Source organism: Carassius auratus, chromosome 8, assembly GCF_003368295.1.
Source record: "Carassius auratus strain Wakin chromosome 8, ASM336829v1, whole genome shotgun sequence".
Lineage (NCBI taxonomy): Eukaryota > Metazoa > Chordata > Actinopteri > Cypriniformes > Cyprinidae > Carassius > Carassius auratus.
This window is the reverse complement of record NC_039250.1, coordinates 155,145-167,005: the sequence shown is the minus strand read 5'-3', so window position 1 is coordinate 167,005 and position 11,861 is coordinate 155,145. Positions and strand designations below refer to the sequence as shown.

Here is an 11,861-nt window from a genome sequence, read left to right as displayed (position 1 = left end):
TCAACCGAGTCGCGAACATGTTCCGAAGTAACGATCTGAAACAACCGAGTCGCGAACAGGCTCCGAAGTGCCGATCTGAATCAACCGAGTCGCGAACATGCTCCGAAGTGCCGATCTGAATCAACCGAGTCGCGAACATGCTCCGAAGTGCCGATCTGAATCAACCGAGTCGCGAACAGTCTCCGAAGTGCCGATCTGAATCAACCGAGTCGCGAACATGTTCCGAAGTAACGATCTGAAACAACCGAGTCGCGAACAGGCTCCGAAGTGCCGATCTGAATCAACCGAGTCGCGAACATGCTCCGAAGTGCCGATCTGAATCAACCGAGTCGCGAACATGCTCCGAAGTGCCGATCTGAAACAACAGAGTAACGAACAGGCTCCGAAGTCCCGATCTGAAAACTTCGACCAAAGAATGTAAAAAATAACTCTATTTCTCTAATAACTCTACAACTCTATGAAAGACTCAGATCACGTATCTAAAAATAAATCGCTATCATAAAAGAGAAATAATAAGAGGAGTGAAGTTTCCTACCGTTCTGCTGTGTTTGGTCCTCACTCGCGTCTGATGCTCCGCCGCACCCGATTCGAACGTTATCACTCGATTGAATGGGGCGTTATCAGCGGTTATCAGCCCATAGAAATGGGCCAGGAGGGGCCTCCTGTGCCTACTAGTAGGCTCAGAAGGCCGTGATCATCCATCCAAATGGTTGATCACCCACAAATATACAAGAGAAGACTCCAGATCCAATCCCAGAATTCCTGCTCACCGGTAATCGGAAGTCTACTGGACGAATGCGGCAACGTTGCGATATTTCCTGCTTAATATTTTCAGGTAAGACTATTAAAATTATAAAAATGAGCATTTAAACTGTAACGGAAAACAATACGTACACTCGTATTGCGTGTCATTATTGCTGACATGAGATAACCGTATTGCGATGTATCTGCAAATGTTATCGCTAGACCATATTACGTTATTAGCCTGTCGTTATGTTAACGTTGCATGCTTTATTATGTGAGCATTAATGTTGCTAATATGAGTTTGTATTTACGCCTGAAGCTAATGGGGGAATTAAGTTTCTAGTTAAACTGTCAAAATTACTTTTTACACTCATACCGGCTTATTGCATATTGTGTATGCTCGATAACTCCTCACTGAAGCCAGATCATTGGACTAATGTAACCCATATCGACTTGAGAGAAATATTAAACACAAGACGTATTTTACGGCTGTTTGGAAACCTTGGGATCTTGACTAGAGTGTAAAATAAAGTTCTGTGGGTTTGGCTCTATCTGTCAGTCTGTCTGTCTGTCTCTCTCTTTCTCTCTATACTAGCTAGCTAGCTGTGTATATATTTATATAATTTATCTAATATATATATATATATATATATATATATATATATATTTAGCTGTCTGTCTGTGTCTATCTGTCTGTCTCTCTCTTTCTCTCTCACTCTCTCTAAAGCTTGCTAGCTGTGTATATATATATATATATTATTTAGCTATCTATCTATCTATCTATCTATCTATCTATCTATCTATCTTGAACTTGAAAAATAAAACCCAAAGGTCTGTCTGTCTGCCTGCCTGTGTTACATTAATGTCTCTTTAACTAACTTTTTTTGTCTCCCTTTACAGCATACATTTCCAGCTGGTTGCAAGGACTTCTGTGGCAAGTTTGTTTTATTACTTCCATGCTCTATGTCTTTGTTGAACTATCCAAAATTTGGTTTTGGGCTGTTTAGAATTTATTGTTCACAAATCTGTCTCGTGCAAGTTTCTCTCTGTTTGTGTTTTAGGTTGAAGATGGCCGAGAGAGGTAAGCCGTACAGTTACTAATCTAGAAGCATTAGGCAAGAGTGTCTGAGAACGATGGTATGATCTGCAACACTGTCTTTTTTTTTATTACTGATTTATTACTGACTATCTATTTCTTTCTTTGTTGTTATTCACCAAGAGAGAACTCCCATTAATGGGAATCAAAAGGAAACCCTGAAATAATTTTTTAAGGATGGAATGACACGAGTTGGTTCAGAATTATTACCAAGAGCTGCATCAACTACTGGTTTGGACACCAGTGTCGTAGAAATAAGGTTTACTTTTGTGCCACACTAACAAACATCATGTCAAATAAATATATCATTCTGCTGCACTGCTTGTATAAATGATGTGTTTTGTTAACATTCGGTTTAATTGGTGTAATACCCTTTTGCTATTTTTTTGTTTTTCAGAACTGGATTGGTAATTACAAAAGATCACAAATGACTAATGCTTCGTCTGAGCCCCGGTCATCAAAGGCCAAAGTTCACATTAGAGAGCTGTCGCATTACAATCTTTTTTATAGGGACATATTCAAAAACAAAGGTGAGAAACAAAAGTTAAAGGCTTAAAAAGTTTAAAAGTTTTATTTTTTTTATACTAAATTGTTTCTTTTCATACATGGTGGCCTTGTTGACATTAGGTTTATGAGGTTTAATGAAACGTCATGAAACAGATTTTTCATGATCGTATTTGGGAAGTACTTCACTCACACAAATTGCATTCATCAGTTTAAGAATGCTGAGTGTATTGAAAAGAATCATCAGGGCATCTACTTTACACGTTATCTTGTTTTTACAGATAAATGGTTTTCACAACCCAAGTACTGATTGTCGTTGTATGAATTTACTTTAAAAAGGAGATGCTGACTAATGCGTTACGTTTTCTGTGCATCTATTTTTTCTTCAGGCACAATGAATGATATTAAGGGCAGGTGCGCCACATTGGGGGAAGATGAAAAGCAGAAATACATTCAAGAGGCAGCAGCACTGGACACTAAACCCTGAGGTGAGGGATGCCCGAATTAAAATGCACTTAAAGAAGCTGAAGTTAGGGGTTCATTTGCTAAGCATTAGTGGTATTCTTAAAGTATTAGATGGAAGGATGATCAACAGCAATTGTGGTGTGTGCAGAACATTATGTTAGACAACTGGATTGTTTATCTCTTTTATTATAATTTCAAATGAGTTTGTTACAAAAAAATATTCCAGCTGATTTTTGTTTACAAGGCTGTCAACATCAAATATTCTCACATTGAAGAAATTGTCAAAGACTTATACCACCATATCAAACTTGAAGCAGCTGAAGAAAAAAGTGGTCATGAGGTTTGTTAAATTAAAATGTAGTTACCCCTCTGTTTCAGGTTTGATTTACATCCATTTCTGAAACGAAAAACCCAGAGTTTTCCTAAAGATCTGAGATGAATTGATGTACAATACCCACATATTCCTTTGGCAACAGTTAAAAATGAACAAGCTGCCTTTGAGATGTTGCTTTAAATATAGTGATGAGTATGATTTAAACTAACTGGCTTGACTTTCAAAATATTTGTGTTTTTCCTTTGGTAGATGGAGGCAATTTGTGCTGTGTCTGCCGCATCCATTTTGATGATAAGAAGAAGAATGCAAGAAAGAAGTGGCATTCATGGTCTCAGTGCACAGTGTGCCAATCATGGTCACACACAGCATGTGGCTTTAAAAAGAACATGTGCGTTCACTGCAAATGTGAAGACACCATGCAAACACCCTGAAGATGTATCTTGTTACTTGTTTGAGTTGTTTTTACTGTGTTGACGGCCCCCAACCCATCCATACAAACACACACACACACACACAATACATACATATGCTGCAAATTTATTGTATTGACCACACTTCACACGTAAGAAGAAAATTGTGATCTTTTTGTTATTTTCATTCACCCCATTTTTATTTATTATTGTTGTTTGTTGGCACCATCAATGTGTTCTCCTTTATACAGGACTTATGTGGGGACCAATAAAGTTATATTGTACTGAATTGAGTCTACATGTTTTTTATATATATATATATATATATATATATATATATATATATATATATATATATATATATATATATATATATATATATATATATATATATATACACCTGTTTCATCATTGGTTCAGTAGGGCTGGGTTTTAGCAAGGACCTCACCTTAATATTCACAACAGTGGGTCAGAGTATGATTTCATGTTATGATTAGATGCTTCACATAACTTTATATTTTTCACAGTTTTGCTGTCAGTAGGAGATGCTTGGCAAAAAAATATATTGAAAAGATGGTTACTGGTACTTGTAGAAACTTTGGTATACAGCTGAACACTACAATTTATTTATTTTAAATTTAAATGGTTTCCATGGCATTGCTTACTTCCACTCTGAAGTATTTTCTTCACAATTACTGTTACGCTTTTATTTTAATGATAAACATTTAAGAGAAAATGTGAAGGGTATCAATTGTTTCTCCTTGGATTCAGATAAATAAAGTTTATTGTCAGTTTATGTGAGGGAGGACTGGCGTGTTCCACTTTTGTTTGCAGTTGTCTGCCGTGGGTAGACTACATTTCAATTCAAAGTGCTGTCGGTCAATTATATATATATATATATATATATATATATATATATATATATATATATATATATATATATATATATAATTAATTATACATTTTAAATCTGATTAGTTTATCTGGTTTGCAAATTAGGGTTGTAAAATTATATATTTACTGAACATATAAAATATCTAGTAAAGCCATGCTTTTTAAATGACACGAGTTTTGGTAACATGGACTGAGAAAACATTTAATGATCTTCTGCTCAGAAACCTTGTAAAAACTTTAACTTTTACCAGCCATTACCAGCAATCTTCAAATTATCTTCTTTTATGTTCAACATAAGAAAGCAACTCATACAGGTTTGGGTTAGTAAATGATGACAGAATTTTAATTTTTGGGGGAACCATCCCATAATTAGATTTGCCACATGTGTACCAAACAGAAATGCAAAATGAGTCTCTCTCTGTGTGTGTGTGTGTGCGGACAAGGTATTTGTCATGTTGTGGGTTCATAAATCTGTTTACAAAGTCAGAAACAAACAAGCAAATAGCTTCTTTTTATATAGGCTATGGCTATTGAGCCTTCAAATAGCTCTCTGAAACTACACCCGAGATGGCTTGTGCATGTGAAATGAGAAAATTAAAACTTTGTCATAGAGCTACACCACATACATTGTTAGAAAGGTCTTGACCCAGAGAGTAACATATGTAAGTATGAAGATTCTACATGGCTCCTGTTTTGAAATACTGACCTTTGAAACATCACCTTGGTGCATATTTGAAGGCTTATAATAAAGCAATAAAAAGGGCTACACACATGGGACTAACTGTTATAGAGAGCTCTTGTCCTCATTTAAGATGTGAATATAGTCAACAGCTTGGGATATTGTCAAATCTGGTTAAAAGTAATTTGAACCCATTTAAAATTTAGACATTTAAAATCTGTTTACATAGATATGTTTACAATCCGCCTAAACTCCAAACTGTACTCTCAACTCACTATTTGCAATATCAAATTCTAAGAAATACACGAATTTTTTTAAAACTACAATTCCCTATCGCTACTCAGTGCAGCTTGATACAAATCAAGCACTGCAGTTGTAGTATCTGGTTTGCAAATTAGGGTTGGAAATAGGGTTGTAAAAAGATATATCTACTGAATATATCAAATATCTAGTACAACCAATCTATTAATTACGCTGCATCTAGATGATTTACGTTAAGAAAATCTAAATATATTTGTTTATTTAAGACTTTTTAGCCGAAATGTAGAACGCGCAAACCCCGCCCACAACACAATGCACTTCCGTAACCTTCTGCTACCAACAATGTATTTCTCTGAATCGAAGGAGAAATTTGCAAAAGTTATATTAACATATCTTATTGTTGAGTTATCTGTTTGTTGTTGTTTTTTCGTGGACAAATGTTGAATTCATCATTTTTAAAAAAGTGTCTTGTGAATAAAATACTTTTGGGCAGAAATACGTTATGCAAGCTACGTGGTTTCAGCGATGGCAGCGTAACCACCATGGCAACGAACAAACTAAATGTAATATACATTCAATGAAAGAAGAAAGTGAAAATAAAACGAAAACAGCCAATGGGAAGAAGAGAAAAAATGTGTTAAATTACACAGGCTTGGATCTGGAGAATTTCAAGCCAATAACAGTTATGTAGGAACATACTGAATGTGGCACACTGTCACATACGGATTATGACCAGGCACGTGCACAGGTAGGGCTCAACCTGTGCAGAGCACATGCCCTTTTTGCCTTACACTCCGAAGTGCCCTTTTTTGGTGTTGTTTTTTTTTTTTCAATGCTATTGGTCACCCTTTACATCTGTATGTCTGTTTTACAAATATTTAGCAAATGAAAGTTCTTAAAACGAGCTTGTGTAAATCTAATTTGATCCTCAAGCGGTCAGTAAGCTGATAACTCCGCCCCCTCTATATTCATTGAATCATTGAATCAACTGAAGTTCCACAGCAGCCGCACAGTAGACAACAGCTGAGCTGAATGGTTTTGCGAAGGGTAAATATATATCTTGTTGTTTGAATAAGTACTACTAAACACTATGTCTATAAAGGCTCATATTTTATTTATTGGATGTCTGTCTGACTGACTGAGACATGTGGGACGTCGCCTGAGAGAGAGAGAGGGCTAGCATTTGCCATCTAGTCATAGACAATACATAACCAACACTTAAATAGCCTGTGCAGATAGTAGCATTTCATCTTTTATAAAATGCGATTTTGGCCAAATGCATTTTACCACAGGAAAAACTGAGCGCTCCGTCTATATAGCTACAAAAACTATTTTGTAACCTGTAGTTAGATGAAAATGTAATGTGATGCCGGCAGCGGCAGACCGTCGCCGTTTTAATGACAAAAAATAAATAAATAACATTTGCACGCATTCGCTGGTCAAAAACTATATATTGATAAGTAATACAACAACATATAATTAGTTTTTAACCATCGGAAAATCATAACAGGTGCGCACCCGCGCTGTTTCGTACTGGAACTTACACAAAGCGACGAGTGATCCTCATCACCTAGATAAATATATTTCTAAGAAATTTCTTCTTTGATTTATGATTGCTGATACACTTAATTTATTAACATTTAGGCTAATCATCTTATGGTATACTATCCATATACTCTCTGTATAAAATGTAGTAAAACATGGTTTTACTACAGTAATGTAGTAGTAACTAAAAAAAATTACAGAAGATCACTGTGAAATCTTTATCTTATAAAATCTTAATTTTATCATGCAGAATGTAGTTCATGATTCATTCCAAGGCTTCGTTTATTTGATCCAAAATACAGCAAAAACAGTAATATAATGTAATATTTTTACAATTTTAAATAACTGTTTTCTATTTGAATATATTTTAAAATGTAAATTATTTTTGTGAAAAAAATTTTCAGCATCATTACTCCAGTTCAGTACTCTTCAGTGTCACGTGATCCTTCAGAAATGCTTTTCACTGCAACTGTACTTTTCACACTATTTTCATTTATTTTTTCATTGCTGGCTTATTTTAGGGAAAGTGTAGTGAATAAGAGACCTTCAAGAGACCAACATCCCTGGTCCACCACAGTATCAAATTTTTGCCAGGAAGGCGGATACATGTTGGATATGTTATAGTAACGGTATGGCTATAGTTTTTATAATCTGGAATTGAGTTGGACATAATTACTTAAATTATATTTCAAAAAAGTTTGTCAAAAATACTTGACTCATTGCTCACCTTCCCCTGTTCTCAATGTCATTCATAATAATGTTAACCAAATAATACAAATTAGCCTATGAAACCAAACAGAATAGCTAAAAAAGAGAATATATATAATTGATATAAAAAAAAGGGAGGGGGTGCCCTTTTTCAGTTTCAGCACATGCCCCTCAAAAGGTCTGTGCACGGCCCTGATTATGACTGTAAATTCATTGTATGTTATTTATTAAGTAAATTACTTTTCATTGACTTTAAATGTGCTGTGAATAAGTGCAGAGCACCATGGCTGAAAACATGGCTGTAACTCGTAGATTCAATACACTTCTATGTTCCCTTTTATTTTATGTTTTTACAACTTAAAGTTGCTTCAGAGGATTCAAGATCCAATAATTTATTTTCATTTCAACTCAGTCGAAGGGGATTTTGATGGTGAGCTCACAAAAAACAAAACACCTCCCACACATTGACCACATTTGTACATCACAGTAAATAACACATTACATTATGGTAAACACATTTTTTTTTAGATTAGATTAGATTCAACTTTATTGTCATTATGCAGAGTACAAGTACAGAGCTAATGAAATGCAGTTAGCATCTAACCAGAAGTGCAAGAATATAGTGTTTTATATACATAAAAGTGCAGAGTAAGTGAAGCTATGATATACAGAATGTACAGTGGAGTTGCTATATACAATATTGATCAGAGTATATACAGAATATAAATATGAATGCAATGTAGGGATTGTATGTACATTATGAACAGAGCAATGAAGGATTATATATATGTTATGAACAGCAGGAACGTGAGAACAGTGGTAATAAATGCAGTTGGATGAGTGTGCAAAAATATTGTTGAACAATGTATTCTACGCAAAATAACAGTAGTGCAATATTTTTTATATAAATATTTTACTGTGCTTGTACAGTAACAATTATAGACAGTTTATTTTTTCATTTTGTACTCATACAGACAGACTAGTGGGGATATGTATGCTTAAATACAGTGCCTAAGCTTTAAAACAGATCAGACCTAGTAAAACAACATGTCTGCACAAGTAATGCAGTAAAGTAATTATATTATATTATATTATAATACCTTGAATGAGAGCAGCTTAAATATTCCTAAAAATTTCCTAAATATTTAAGGAAAACATAGATTTATGAGAGGAATAGTGATCTTTTTTCACAAGTTTAATTAATATTTCATGGACTCTAATGAAATTCTGCAACAATGATTAACCTCTTGAGGCTTTGAGCTGTCAAGATGTGATAGCAGGTATTCCTCTAAACATGCGGGTTCTGTGTAATGGATCAACCGCACTTGTACCAGAGCTTTGATTCCTCACAAGGCCAAAGTTGGCATCCAATGTGACAATCATATCTCCATCCGCCTGGAAAACAAACACTTACAGTAACACTGGTTTTGTACCCGCACCAGGTTTATACATTTATACTATTACTATTCTATTACAATACTACATACACAAATTAACTTTTAAGTTTGATATTAATTCAGATTTTATTTCTATGCCATTAATTTAATCAAACAAGAACCACGCTGGAATTATAACCAACCTTTGGACATGCTAGGCATATGGTGCCATCATTTAATTGTGGGCAAATATCAACCAAACTTCTTTGTCGGAAGTGGTGATGCCTAAAATGGGATATGGGGTGTTGCAAAAACCCTCAATAGAAACCTGACACTCCAGTGACAGAGAAACAGAAAGCTCTAGCAGAGGGATGGAGAAGGCTGTCTGTCTGGGGCTTGTGGCTGTTGCTGGTCAGAGCCCATGTCTCAGCAGAGTACAGGTTTCTGGTTAACACGCACACATGGTGACTGTAACGGTGCAGAGCCGTCCTGCCAAATATAAAGAGGAAAATAACATAAAAACATAACCTAGTACTACTATAGAGACCACCATATCAGTATAAATTAAATTAAATGTATGCATTTAGCAGACGCTTTTATCCATTTTTACCTATCATGATAGTATATAAACTATAACTATCATGACTTTTTTTTTTTATTGCGTCACAAATTTGATTAATTCCTTAAAGGAAATCATTACTCCACATGTAATAGGATTGAATTCCTTAACCTGTCAATAAAATTAAATACATTAAGATTTTGTATCAGGTAAAATGACAAACCTGTGCTGACAATGACCTTCATGTCCTTTGTGTACACAGCATGGGTGCCATGGGCTTCAGGTAAATATAGGAATAACCCCAGGGAGGATGGCTCATAGTAAACACTCTGTAAGAAAGATGGATAGCTCTAATGTTCTTAAAACAACAAACTTGTGACACTAACAGTTGATACTGCATAGTGCTAAAACAATTTGAAGTATCTAATGAATATGCTGACATTACTGTGAGTTTGCTGTCTGTATGCAAGTATAGCAATAGCAATGTAAGACTATTGTTCTTACATTCCACTTTTCAGGAAGATGCAGTAAATTTCTGTGAATCCTCTTCAGGCAAACCTCACAGAACACTGCAGTGGAGCTGCACTCAATGCACCTATAATCAGCATGTTCTCGGCAGACAGCACACTGGGTAGTGATCTGTGCTGAACATTCAAACGACACCTTAAGCATCTCATCCTTGACTGCATCCCAGGCATGAAGCTCTCTCTTCTTTGCCTTACTGTATGCACTCCCAGAACAGCTCGGCGTCGCATCATCAGGTTCAGCAGGTTGAGATGTAATAGAAGGGTCTGAAGGGTGGGTCTGTTTGTAGCTGGGATGGGGAAGACCTTAACTGAGGTAAGAAAACTTCGCAGGGCCAGCGATAGACCTCCTCACCAACTTAATTTTAACGTTCCTGAAACGTGGGGTCATCTTAAGTGCTTTTCCCATATCTGAAATCAAATATTTGACAATTATTACATAAAGTAAAGTGCAACCCGTACCGTACTTCTTATCACAGCCTAAAAGACAGAAACACATGAGTGAAAATGGGATGCAGTCAGATGAGGGATATTTGGTGCGATAGTTAGATACAGCTAGCTAGATATATAGATTGCAAGATAGATAGATAGATAGATAAATACACATAGAGCTAGATAGATTATATAAATAGATACACAGCTAGCTAGCTATATATATATAAACTGCTAAAAAAAAAAATAAAGGGAACACTTGTGGGTTATATTGTGTTGTTAAGTATTCCCTTTATTTTTTTGAGTAGGTATATAGATAGAAAGACAGATCCAAAGCCTCCTGATATAGGATCAAATCCAGCCAAGCTTGATTCAAACCCACAGAACTTTATTTTACACTCTAGTCAAGATCCCAAGGTTTCCAAACAGTCGTAAAATACGTCTTGTGTTTAATATTTCTCTCAAGTCAATATGGGTTACATTAGTCCAATGATCTGGCTTCAGTGAGGCGTTATCGAGAATACACAATATGCAATAAGCCGGTATGAGTGTAAAAAGTAATTTTGACAGTTTAACTAGAAACTTAATTCCCCCATTAGCTTCAGGCGTAAATACAAACTCATATTAGCAACATTAATGCTCACATAATAAAGCATGCAACGTTAACATAACGACAGGCTAATAACGTAATATGGTCTAGCGATAACATTTGCAGATACATCGCAATACGGTTATCTCATGTCAGCAATAATGACACGCAATACGAGTGTACGTATTGTTTTCCGTTACAGTTTAAATGCTCATTTTTATAATTTTAATAGTCTTACCTGAAAATATTAAGCAGGAAATATCGCAACGTTGCCGCTTTCGTCCAGTAGACTTCCGATTACCGGTGAGCAGGAATTCTGGGATTGGATCTGGAGTCTTCTCTTGTATATTTGTGGGTGATCAACCATTTGGATGGATGATCACGGCCTTCTGAGCCTACTAGTAGGCACAGGAGGCCCCTCCTGGCCCATTTCTATGGGCTGATAACCGCTGATAACGCCCCATTCAATCGAGTGATAACGTTCGAATCGGGTGCTCTGTCCCTGAAACTAATGGGCAGCAAATCTTTCACCACCATTTCAGCGAACAGCTTTGTCGTCTTCTCAGTTAATGCGTTGCATTTAGGTCTTACTGCAAGTGATTCAGTGCTCGTCTGAGTTGCCGCTCTGTTATCGCCAGATATTTTATGTAGGTACGCATTTTAGATGACAGCGCATTGTATTTGTTGTAGATTTGTGTGACAGCTTGGCGCTACACAGCTTACCCTGAACTGTATTTTCAT

At 35.8% G+C, this 11,861-nt stretch overlaps 2 long non-coding RNA genes across 4 annotated transcripts; one reads left to right on the top strand and one right to left on the bottom strand.

The window, feature by feature from the left end:
* Nucleotides 1–1,804: 1,804 nt before the first annotated feature.
* On the top strand, nt 1,805–3,842 carry LOC113106875 (uncharacterized). 3 transcript variants are annotated; one of them, XR_003292589.1, is made up of 5 exons: nt 1,805–1,825; nt 1,964–2,099; nt 2,238–2,370; nt 2,734–2,832; nt 3,393–3,842. It is a non-coding gene; the product is annotated as an uncharacterized LOC113106875 (long non-coding RNA). The 3 variants fall into 3 exon arrangements; XR_003292587.1 differs by lacking the exon at nt 1,964–2,099 and having other exon boundaries at nt 1,806–1,881; XR_003292588.1 differs by lacking the exon at nt 1,805–1,825 and having other exon boundaries at nt 1,888–2,099.
* Nucleotides 3,843–8,807: 4,965 nt separating this feature from the next.
* LOC113106700 (uncharacterized) lies at nt 8,808–11,548 on the bottom strand. The gene is made up of 5 exons (XR_003292548.1): nt 11,359–11,548; nt 10,080–10,510; nt 9,799–9,904; nt 9,345–9,505; nt 8,808–9,035 (listed from the first exon to the last, which is right to left on the bottom strand). It is a non-coding gene; the product is annotated as an uncharacterized LOC113106700 (long non-coding RNA).
* Between the last annotated feature and the right edge of the window lie 313 nt (nt 11,549–11,861).